This window comes from Dendropsophus ebraccatus, chromosome 11 (assembly GCF_027789765.1).
Source record: "Dendropsophus ebraccatus isolate aDenEbr1 chromosome 11, aDenEbr1.pat, whole genome shotgun sequence".
Taxonomy (NCBI): domain Eukaryota; kingdom Metazoa; phylum Chordata; class Amphibia; order Anura; family Hylidae; genus Dendropsophus; species Dendropsophus ebraccatus.
In genome coordinates, this window is record NC_091464.1 from 72786593 (window position 1) to 72799922 (window position 13330).

A 13330-nucleotide genomic window follows, 5' to 3' on the forward strand; every position below is an offset into this window, starting at 1 on the left:
ATACCTGGCCAGTAGAAGTTCCGCTCCGCCAGCTCTCTCGTTTTCTCCACACCTAAATGTCCCCCTAGCACATGAGAATGAGCCAATTCTAGTATCATGCGCACATGTGTATGGGGTACAACTAACTGCTCCACCAACTCGGTTGGTGTTTTTATCACCCTGTACAATAACTCATTATGTACCGCAAAATGTGAGTATACCAATTCTATGCCTGGCCCCTGGGGTCTACCATTAACAACCTTTACATTTTTCCCCGCATTTACCAAGTTAGGGTCCCTTAACTGTTCTGTACCAAAATTACCTCTTGATACTGGTGAGGACAACAACTCTAGCTTAGAGGGGGTCTCCTCTAGGTCCCAAGCCAAGACTGATAACAGAAAACTATCTGGTTCTCCCTGTACTGGTACAACAACAATAGAAGTCTCAGATACCTCATTCACATTATGCGACTTATTCCCCCACATAGCCCAAAACAATGGAAAGTCACAGCCAATAATAGCACTGTGGGGCAAGTGTGCAGGGAGTGTCAACAGTAAGTATGGCAGTAGGGTAGTCTTTGGTGTCCATTCAATACACACGAAAATCCAATATTTGCAAATTTATTATATTCAATGAACTTAGGTTACATAGTACCAAAACGCTTCACCAATATATGTGACAAAGAAATAATCGCACTCAAGCATGTGTGAGTTAAAACCACCACCACATTTATGCCTAGGAAGCCTCGCGAGAGTTCTTCCGCGGCTATTCAAAATAAGAAATGGCATGATAAGAATACATATAAGAATATTAATAATAGAGTACAACCAGTACCTATATTGACATAGTGAATTAATCGCTCACATATTCTATATAATTATCATAATGACTTATATATCATAAACTCATCATAGTCATGTCATCGCGATCCAAGCTGATACTGGTATATTACAAAAATACACTGAAATTGCACATTTCATTAAGTCCTTTTGGTTGTACTCTGTCCAATGATTGGATCCAGTATACCTCTCTTTGCAATAGTTTTTTCTTTATCACCTCAGAACGTGATTGCTCCATCTGTTCCGTGAGTGTCCTGATGTCCTATATGTCCTGTGACTAGCCCGGCTGGGCGATGGACATTTTTACATTATAAGACTGAGGTACTCTTATCAGTGCGATTATTTCTTTGTCACATATTGGTAAAGCGTTTTGGTACTATGTAACCTAAGCTCATTGAAGATAATAAATTTGCAAATATTGGATTTTTGTGTGTATGCTACTCATTGAATGGACTTTGGGAGTGCAGGCCTCCTTATACACACTGAGAAAAACCTCGTCAGCACAGTGCAATTAATTGTGTTAGTCTTTAGTGTCCCCATTAATGCACATTACGCCTAGGCGACATGATTGAAGTTGGTCTGGGCCCACAAGCCTGGCTTGCACCAAGGTCACTATACTCCCGGAGTCCATTAGAGCTTGCACTGAGTGTCCAATAATAGTGACAGAACACTCCCGCCTGTCCCCCCCAGCAGTCCAAGGGCTCCCCCAGCAATGTGCTGCCAAATGTCCCACGCTTGACATCGCCACAAACGGGGCCCCGAGGTCTGACTGAAGAGTCCCTTTTTGGGGTGGGCATGATTTCCCCCAGCTGTGACCGCCTCCCTTCAGGACCCTTTCTCTCCCATTTTATAACAGGAACAGACTCACCCCATGCTGGCTTCTGCTGGTTCCCCGGGGGGTGCAGTCCCTTGAGGAATTCTTCTGTTGCGATATACCTTTCCACAACTGAGACAAGGTTGTCACTTTTGGGGTCCATATACCCCACGCGCCCCTGGAGTCTTATGGGAAGAGAACAGATGAAGCGATCACAGACAACACGCTCCACAACTTGGGCAGACGTGAACTCCTCCGGCTGCAACCACTTGCTGGTAAGGTGGAATAGGTCGTACATCTGGGACCTAGCTGGCTTGGCAGGATCAAACTCCCAGGTGTAAACTCTTTGATTTAGCACCGCCAGGGTAACCCCCAGCCTGGCTAGTATCTTCCCTTTCAGCTTGGTGAAATCTTTGGCATCTTGAGCCCTCAGGTCGAAGTAGGCCTTTTGCAGCTCACCAGTTAGGAAAGGGGCCAGGACATCTGCCAACTGGTCCATGGGAAGTTGCTCTCTTTCTGCAGTCCTCTTGAAGGTTCCCAGATATGCCTCAACATCATCATCTTTGGTCATCTTGCGGAGTATGTTTTGCACAACCTAAAGGGGTGTTGACTGCACTCCTGTTGACTCCTGTGGCCTTTCTGACAGGGCCTGTAGCTGCTGCTGCAGAGTCAGGTTCACCTGCTGTTGCTCCTTCACCATGGCTTAATGTGTTTCCTTCAGCAAGCGATTGGTTTGGACCTGTGCGAGGATGGTCTCCTCATGTGCCTTTTGCTGGCTGGCCAACATGATCTGGAAGTTAGCATTAGCTTGGATCAGCTGTTTCACCAGGTCTTCCATTTTCTCAGACTTTAATGACTGCACAGTTGCAGCTTTCACCAAGGTTTGTAATGTCTGGTATTGTCTCTTTAATAGTACTGTCTCGTTAAGATGCCCGCATCCTCCATCATATGAGAGCTATTACAGCCCTGGGATTGTATCACTGTCCACTGCACATAGAGACAAAGACCGTGCTTCGGTGCAAACAGGTCCTTCCATATGTTTATTTAGGCACAACAGGTACAGGTGCAGCAAAACAGGTTCAAATCAAACATAAAGGAATTCCTTCTCGTTTGAGCGCTTATAGTACAGTGGTAGTTTACCTCACAATCACCATAGCTGTATGGCAGACACTGGCTTCCTCCAGTGTGTAGCTTCTCTAGCCCAAAAGCAAAGTCTTGAGTACCAGCTGCCCTGGTCAGCTGACTAGCTGACTTTATAAAGGCCATGTCAAAAACCCAGCATGGAACATGGGGAGTAGGCACCCACCCAACACATTATCTACCCCCAGTAAGAGCCGTCCTGGATCGTCTGTTGCACACAGACATAGTACTGTTACCCAGCAGCCAACTTACCTAATGTAGCTGACCCACCTGTCAATGACTCTTACTCTCACCAAGGCCCATTACCTTAGTGACATGTATCGGCACTTCTCCAGGTATGTGTGAAGAACCTTGCTGGTATATACACATCATCACAGACCTTCCCAGCTGCTTTCTTATAACAGTTATTGACAATTATTGATGTAGAATGTTCTACTGATAGCAGTTTATTTCAGCACTGGCTTCTGGAAGAATATTTTTTTATTGTGAATATAGCTTCATAGTGGCCAACCTGGCTCATTAAGGATATAGGCACAATTCAGGATTGGGGAAGGGGTGGATTCTGAACGATGTGGTTGACACACTATTACGCTTTCAGTAACTCAAATTCAGGAGAAAGGGACCAAGGGTAATTAAATCACATGGCTTACATTAAATGATGAAAGTGAGGAAAGTGTACACCCGTGTCTAGCCTATCAGTGGCGGGCTACCAGAAGGCACAGACAAGGTTTTGGCAGTGTGGGAGGAGTGTAGCTGGTTCTTGCCTGGAAATGGTCACCAAAAAAGGTTTAGTGTAGGCAAAAGAGAGTGCTTGACTACATTATCAACCCTGTGGCTGACATCTAGGTAACTGTAACTGGATAGCCTTGAGTGATCTACCAATCACAGTCTGTTTGTGTCATCTTTCCCCTGTACAACCTTCATTCACCCCAGGGAGATATACATCATGTTCTAAATATGTTGCATTAAGAAATTAAAAACAAAACAAAAAGACAAACAACTCAGTTTAACTCTTCTTATACCTTGACATGATAGGTAGTTTCCTGTACCTTGACTATACTATTACACTAACGAAAACACATGTGCAGTACCGCTGTGTTTATGTAGGAGGATGGTAGCAATATACATTTGCTTTCCTGCTACAATTGCCTGGATCATACTGTACCTAATGGGAAGACAATTTAGGGTGGTCACAGATCTTTCCCCATTACAGTGGATGTATACTTTTGTATACAGTACAACAACTTTTGTATACAGTGGAAATATAGGAATAAATGCAAGAGTGACCCGGTGGTTCGTGGTTCAGTGTAGAACATCGTCCCAGGTCCCAACAGGCTAAAGCGGATGCGCTGTCACGCGTTTAGTTTCAGGAGGGGGATATGTAAGAAAGCAGCTGGGAAGGTCTGTGATGATGTGTATATACCAGCAAGGTTCTTCACATATACCTGGAGAAGTGCCGATACATGTCACCAAGGTAATGAGCCTTGGTGAAGTAAGAGGTGGGTCAGCTACAGTACATTAGGTAAGTTGGCTGCTGGTTAACAGTAGTATGTCTGTGTGCAACAGACGATCCGGGACGGCTCTTATTGGGGGTAGGTAATGTGTTGGGTGGGTGCCTACTCCCCATGTTTCCTGATGAGTTTTTGACCTGGCCTTTTTAGAGTCAGCTAGTCAGCTGACCAGGGCAGCTGGTACTCAGGACTTTGCTTTGGGGCTAGAGAAGCTAAAAACTGGAGGAAGCCAGTGTCTGCCATACAGCTAAGCTCTAACTGTATAGGAAGCGCTCAGACGAGCAGGAATTGCTTGGTTTATGTTTGTTTTGAACCTGTTTTGCTGCACTGTACCTGTTGTGCCTAAATAAACATACAGAAGGACCACTTATGAGGCTAACATGGAGGATTCCTTCTCGGGTGTTAACTCCGAACTCTTTATAGTCATTCTTCTACCATTTGATTGTTGATCACATTGATCAACAAACTTCCTCATTTTGGTCTGAAACCATAGAAATGACCACTACTTATATTGTGTAGCTACATTTACCATTCCTTGTTAAATACTCTTGTGCTGTCATTCATCCTTCACTTACAGGCAACCAGGCTTTGAACTAATTAGGAAATTCTTACCTTCAACATTTGCACACATTTTTTTTTATAACCTCTGTACACCATCACAATAGCGACCTGACAAAGCCATCAATATGCAATTGGACTGCAGGCATTACGTTTTATTTGAAGGAGTGCAACAAAAAAATGTTGCATTAAAGAATCAGGAATTTTGGAAATTCAGTCAACTCTCCCCAACCCGATTATGCATTTTACTTACTGAAGACGAAATATATAAATGGCTCACAAACAATAACTGAAAGAAGCTAGAGCAAAGGCCTGGTGAAGCATCTCAAGGGAGAAAACTCAACATAAGGCATCCTTGGTTCCAGACTTCAAGCATTAATTGACTTCTAAGTATTTGTATCTAAATATTTATAAATATCCTATTAGAAATTATTTACAAACAGTTAAAGCAATATCCTTACTAAATCCCTGAATTAAAGCACAAATTTTACATTTTTGTCCCATATTGATGGTATTAGTTCCCATTGCGGCTAGAGACACACACAGTAAAATAAAAGCTAAATACAACCATAAATTTAATTGAAAATAAAATAAAGTGAAACCTCCTGAGCAGATCACTTCTTTGAGAAGAACACCCCCTTTCCAGACCATTTTTTGTGACCCTTTTTTTGTAAATGATTATTTCTTATGGACAATGCCTCTTTTTGAGAAGACTCCATAAAAAGACCAGAATAGGGGCTTACATGTTAATGGGGTTATCCAGCGCTACAAAAACATGGCCACTTTCCCCCTACTGTTGTCTGAAGTTTGGGTGGGGTTTTGAAACTCAGTTCCAGGAGCTTAATTGCAAACTGCACCTGAACTGGAGACAACAGTAGGGGGAAAAGTGGCCATGTTTTTTTAGCACTGGATAACCCCTTTAAAATTGCTACCCGGCAGAGCTAACAGGGTCATGATGAAGGAGGAGGGAGCGTTCAAGCAGGATGACAGAGGTAGGAGGACAGAAGTAGGAAGCGCGTCTGAGCTGGGAGGAGGAAGAAGGAGCAACATAGAATACAGGAACAGCACCAACAGTGGAACCATGCGGGAGCAACTCCAGTAGCCACAGGGACCCCCCCAGACTGCCCCCCCCTCCATCCCTGGAAACTAGCGTCTTCTGGATGACACAGGCATTTAGAAGCTTTGCCTGTGTCATCCAAGGTGGGTTCCGGCTTTCAGAGATAGCCAAGGCCCGCTACGACTGTCAGCACTGTCAGCAAGCATAACTGTCATTACAGAATTGTGTATAGATTCTGATACCAGTGATATAATAGAATGGTGCATTAAGCTTCTAATACCAGTGATGTAATAGAATGGTGTACAGAGCTGATTCCAGTGGTGTAATAGAATGGTGTATAGAGATGATACTAGTGATATAGCAGAATGGTGTATAGAGCTGATACCAGTAGTGTAATAGAACAAGTGTATACAGCTGATATCAGTGATGTAATAGAATTGTGTATAGATTCTGATACCAGTAATATAGTAGAATGGTGTATGCAGCTGATGCTGTACTGTACCAGCTGTATACACTGTACTGTATTTACTGATGTAAGTATATTTATTTGCAAAGGCCTGTTTTGCGAATATTCGCATTTGGCCATATTACGCCAATTGCACCAGGGGGAAGGAGGGGTGTAGACTCTGGGTCTGACGAATGTAACTGCTCTGAGCTGGCATAGGTTTCCCTCCATGCGCAGTGGTGCGCACAGGATTCATGTAAAGGCAGTGTACCTTTACATAAATCTGCGAACTGTCGGGGCTGTGGAAACATTTTTAGGCCCGGCACAAAAAAAAATGCGGAACTTAATAAGTGCCCCCCTTAATGTTTACCATAATCAAGAGCCGCAAAAGTGGACGAGAGAATAAAAATTTGCTGGTTTTTTTTGTAATTCAAAATTTTAATTTCATGTCATTGAACCTACTGCAGACTGCGATGTGCAGAGTATTGTGTAGATATACTTCAAGCAAAACTATTGAATAATTGCTATTAAAAGGCCTTTTGAAGCTGTCACGCTCCCCAATAAGACTATTTATTTGGAGTGTTAAGAAATCTGCTCCCTGTGATGAACAGTGACAAATAGAACTGTGCACAGTACAAGGAAAGAACAAAATATACCATGTGAAGTGTATTCCCAACTGAGAGATAATCTCCGCTTTTATAATTTTTAGGATATTTTCAATCTAATGACAGTATATATAATTTATTTGCCTTTGAAAACATCTTTACCTTTGAGTGATTGTTCTATAACAATAACAATATGGTTGATAATCATGTATTATATACTAGGAGGCACCCCTTTTAATAAAATTAATATTATGTTTTATTTAAATGTTACATTTCTGTTACAATAATAATTCTAAGTTATAAGAATGTCATGTTCCTCTTACTGCTCAGCGGCTTCCATTTAGTTACCTTACTATAAAGACCTGCTTGGTTGAGAATTGTAAAGATAGTAGTCCTTCTGGAATATTCTTTGATGTCAGCAGGTAAACATTGGAGCTCTGTCAGACTGACCATTGGCTTCTTGTCCACCTTCTTGACCAAGGCCCTTTCCTTGTGAAAAGAAAAGTCTGGGTGACCAGTTCTAGGTAGGGTCGTAATAATTCCATACTTCTTACACTTAGGAGCCTTGATGCATCACTTTCGGGCCTCTGGTTGTATTGTATGAAAGAAGAAATTAGTATTTTTGAGATTCCCCCCCCCCAAAAAAACAATCCAATGATGTCATATTTTAAGAGATTTGTTGAGCATACATTTTATATTTACTAGAATAGTCCACATCAACTTCTGTATTTAAGACCTCTTCTCTTTGTGGGCTGGAATGATATGGCTAAAAGGAAAAACATGGCTAAATGGAAAATATGGGTGCACCATAGGGAAGGTTATCTTAAAGACAGATGAACAATGGCTAGATTTACCTGAATGTGCTTCACTCTGAGCACCTACAGAGATGTATTCATTAGTATTAGTCAATGCAAGTTGATCCCCCTAGTGAATCAAAGATCCGGAGAGAGTGAATTCCACATATAGTTATTGATTAGAGGTGGGAAAAGAAGGTGCATTTTACTTCCTCCTCCGATAGGTGACTATCACTGGCAATCTCCACACCACTCTTCATTTTTGGGCTGTAGGGTGGGGTCCCCCAATGATCAGTTATTGTTACTGGATAATCTCTGACTAGATACATATTTCTTCTGTTCAGTATCAGACTGGGGTGCCTAGGTGGTTATTCATAGAATTGACTCTGAGGTCCTCCCAAAATTTACATGCACATATTACCTGTACAACCCTTTAGAAATCTTCTGGATACAGAAAGGTTGCCACAAATTTATTCTGATTGGCACAAAGCTGTGGAAATGTCGACACAATTATGGGCAAATTACAGCAAAACACAGAGACCCGTCTATTCAGGGGACCACTGGGAGATGGACCTGTTACACTCTGGGCCAGTTGGCCTATTTCTCTTGTCTAACATGCTTATCATTCAAAGAAGTCAAATCCTATAAAATAAGAACTATTTTAAGGGTCACAAGTATGGGATCCCCTGCTATAAAATTTATATGCCAGTGTATGAAAAAAGGTTTTCTTTTTGAGATGGCCCCCTTTAAACTCTATGTGGAATCCAAGGAGCACAAATTCAGGCATTTCTCTCTGTTTAAAATGACGTTCACCGTTTTGAATTTAAAATGACTGATGTCATTTCACTGTTTGGCCGCCCGTCAGTGCAAAGACGGCTGTTGGTAGATTATTTAAGTTTAGGTGGACCAACTGGCCTTTGGGTGTGCCGTTAATTGAAAAATCCATCAAATTTAATAGCAAAAACAGGAAAAAGGACGGTGAAAAAAGAATAACTGTGTTGAGCAACTAAAAAATTATGTTCACTGTTTACAAAAGGCCTCAGAAAGAAGCCCTGAGGAAGCCGCTAGACGGCGGAACGCGTGGGCTGATTTCTTATCCCATCTGACTCTCATTCTGTTGGACTGCATATGGTGATGTTTTCTTATTTTTTTCTATTCTCCATCATTTGTGGTTATATTTTGTTTTACCGGGTCTCTGTCTAGAGAGAGATGTTGGATTTCTGTTATTGTACATATAGTCCAGAGTCAGAGTGGTAGATTAGCCCTGGCTGGAACACCAGAAGGACTTATGGTGACATTTTAGTGTTTTTAATGTAGAGCAGTATTTGGGGTGGTGTCTCCCTCATTTTACTACTCCTGTACATTCATAATATTTATGTGGTGTTTTTGTTTCTATGTCAGTGTTATAATAAAGATTTTCGTGATGTGCTACCATTTTTTGTGCATATGCTTTTTTTCTTTGAGAGGTTGATGTACTACTTATATGCATTGGTTTAGCACTTCATGATTATTAGTGGTGCCCACTAGCTTTATACATATAATGATCATTATTTTGATGTCCGTACAGACAATGTCCGTCATTTGATACACTGTGCGCATTGGATGTCCGTCATCCCCTTGATTTCAATGCATTTGCATTGAAGTCTGCAAAATCAAGACAAAAACGGACGTTTTTGATGTTGTGTGAACATAGCTGTACAATGTGCCAGTAACTAAAATTTTCCTTTGAGTTTTCTTTAAAAAAAAAAGTTCATAAGATGTCAATAAGTCTCCAAATAAATGTTTTACTTAGAAATAAATAAGAGCAGCTAGTCTAGCATTTACTCCATTGAGTGGTGGCTTTTTGTAGATGATATTTTGCTGGTCTTCAGATTTGGAGCTGTTAATTAATAGGTAGGTTTGATGTAGCATGCCCCGATGAAGTCTCCTTTCAACTGCTCTAATCCATTAAGTATGGGTCACTAGATACATTTCTATCATCGAGAGATGAAATGCCTTTTGTATTTTAAAACATCTTATAAAGCTCTGTAATTAGAATTCCTCTTTTTATCGAGCTGCTGTCAGTGTGGTACCATTATTTACACATTGAAGGCCAAACAGCAAGTGTCCTATGAGAGCCTAACACACATTACACAACCCCTTGTCATGTAATAGATCATAACAGTGGTAATTCATGACTCCGGTCAAACTGTGCCAAAGATACAAAGCCTCTATGATTGTGTGCTAGCAACCTAAGGATTCTGCAGAAGAGCTATATTATACAATATCAGATGCAAAGCACAATGTAACAGTCATGAGGAATGAAGATTTTATTCCATAGTGAAGTCAGTTAGACCATTATCATTTTTCAGTAGCCGACCCAAGATTGGCATTTATGGATGTATAGTACAAACACACATACCAAATCCGCTGTGGATCCCTTGTCTTTTAGTTTCTATGAGAATATATAATCGCAGTGGTATTGACATGTAAGTGACAGCCTCGCAACCCCCCCCCCCCCTCTCCACCGCCAGCCACACTCCAGCTCATTTGGTCATCCTGCTCAGCGGGGCAGGGCAAGGCAAAGCTCTAAACCCTCGAAGCAAGCCTGAGCATTAAGCAGGTACTGTATGCTCCGGCCGCCGGGGGGTTAACGGGGCTGTCACTTACATACTTGCAGCAGGATATCAATCTCGCTGTGAGTATGTATTCTCATAAAAACTAAAAGGCAAGGGATCCGGTATGGATTTCGCTGTGAATACACGCAGAGAAATCCGTTGCAGATCCGGTACGTGTGTTTGTACCCTAAAGAAGGGTCAGATGACGACCAAACGTCTCGCTACGTTTTGGGGGGTCCACCCCCTTGAGAAAGGGGGTGGACCCCCGAAGTGTAGCAAGACGTTTGGTCGTCATCTGACGTTCTGTGAAGAGTGAGAGTCTTCAGACAGGAATGGAGCTTACCAGCGCCACGGTGTAACCATCGGGTTCTCCTGACTCCTAAGCACTGTGGTGAAATCTGTTATTGATTATTTCTTGTGATATTGATACTGTTGGAAAATATCTACTAACAAAGAGTTATTCTGAGAAGTTTACGTGTCCAAGTCTTCTTTGCAATTCAACATTTGTGCTTTTTACCATACAACATATTTATTCCCTTTATTCTATAGATCCAAACAATTACCGCCATCCATAGAGCCCACCAGTACTTTTTTATTCTGTTTGTGTACCTTATTATGGCTTGTTTTCTGCAGGATAATCATTTTACATAAAAAAAATAAAATAAATAAGTTTAATTTGGTAAGGAGGGAATAGGAACAAAGAACAACTATTGTTGTTTTTACTAATTTACTATTTTGAAAATAAAAGCCACTTTTTATAGAAAAGCGAAGTTTTGTTTATGTAAAGACTCATTATTTTCTGGATCCCACTAATAGTTTTCTTTAATATTACTGTCTGGTTGCTAGACAGCAGAAATAGAATTTGCCTTCCCTAATCTTGACTGTGACTTCCAAGTACTCAGCTACCCTCATCTACCTTGCTGCATGTTTTTCTCTATGGGACTCCCCAGTATATTACACACCCCAGTATTAGGCTCCCAGCATATTACTCACTTCAGCGTATCTCAGAACGGATCTGTCTCAGCTGCTGCGGGCTTTTGTATTTGAGGTCACACCAGTTCCTTTGTATCTGCCCCCGACTTATTCTTAGATTGAACTTCCTCCACAAGCCAACTATTATTTTTTTATGCAGATTAGGATTCTGCACTGATCCCTTTGTGAGATCATAATCCATACTGTCCATATTTTGTACAAGATATTTGGCCTCAGCAAAACCGAGTGGGCAGGATCTCTGGGCCATGTTTCCTTGCAGCTCTGCCAATACACGGGGGCCTTGCATTCTTTGTGCGTATTGTGTCATACATACGATTGAGCGAGCGCGTAATATTCACTACTGTTGTTGGTTCGACTCGAACATTTTACGATTTGTTCGATCATCACTAGTCAACATGTGGTTTAATAAATAGTGTGTAGTTCTTCTAGATTACCATGATCAGATATAGGTTCAGCACCCCTACGTGTTTCAAGTGCCTTGTTTCCTGTGTGCAGGATTTTTTTTTTTTTACATATGGATGAATCATAACAGCAGATTGCAAAAATGGTCAGATATGTTACATGCGTGTTTCCTGGCTAAGGGTGATTGTGAGAAAACTAGCCGTAGTGATCCCATTGCAAAGAAGGCAAAGTCAGCCAATCAAAGGCACAAAGGGAGGTCTGCCCTACAGTAGTGATCCGAGTCACAAATAGATTATGCTGGAATAGTTTTTTCCAGAGTAGTAAACAATTTCAGAGTCAGCACCACGGAAAGGGTCAATAAGCCAATAGATTTACATTGCAAAACCATATGTTTGACCTCTACTGATTTAGTGAAGAGAAAATGGTTTTATACTGTTTTAGCAAAAACATTAAAATGACTACATATATTTTAAGTTAACATATTACCGTATTAAAGTGAAAACAACATTTTGCCCATAGAACAAGAATTATTACAAGCATAAAAGTGAAGCTGGAAGTAAGCAATTTGGTGAATGTAGCTTACTAATTCTGACAAATTCAGAGATAAAACTGTGGGTTAGGTTACCAAACTGGGGTATATGGCCAGAATGAACATCAGGTAAGCTCTATCCCCTACTCTTCCACAAAAAATCCATTACAATCTGCTACACACAGCTAACCCAAACCCTACTCCATTAGGTTCCACTCACTTTGGGGATGTAGTGGAGAAAATTGACAAGTTAGAGCATACTCTAGCTGGGAAACCGTGACCTTAAATCTTTTTTGCATGCAGAATGCCAATTATTACCCAGTACCACCCCCACCACCATTCATAGACCATGGTTAACAGCCAGAAGCTACAAACAATCAGTGTCCTAAGAATAGGTCTCTACAATCTCTGGTGATTCTTCATTGCTCTCTAAGCTGCTAGTTTGGGACACTGTCCCAGAACATTAAATAACAGACTCAGAGGCTGACTGTTTTTAGTTTATTTTATTTTTATTGTTGATGCAATGTTTTTAGAAATTTACTTACAGGAAAATCTTGTTCCAAGAGGACTGAGATTACGGTTTGACTGTTTATTTAAAGATGATGTTGAATTTGTTAAAGATTGGGATAATTTTATGCTTATGTGCGCCAGGGGCATGATGGAGAGACTCCTCATTAAGAGGACCTCTCTCTGCCATGATCTAGGCTTACAGATTACTGCTCTTCATGATAAGTTGAATTTATGTCGTAATCATCCACATTTCACTAAACTTGACCGTATCACTACTAGCAAAGTTCTAGCCCATGAAAAAGACATCCTAGATAAAAAATCAGGTAAACTGATCAGAGATAGATCGGACTTCACGAATGACAATGTGAAATTTTGGTTAAAACCACATGAACCACTGGCCCCAAAAAATGTTACCAAATCCACCAAAACACAACCACTGAGAAGTACCAATAAACATAAAACTGATAATCATATGACTAATTTTTGCAATAGAAATGTTTTTGTAAACACAAATAGGAAAATTTCTTCACACAAAAAACAAACTAGGAGACACACCA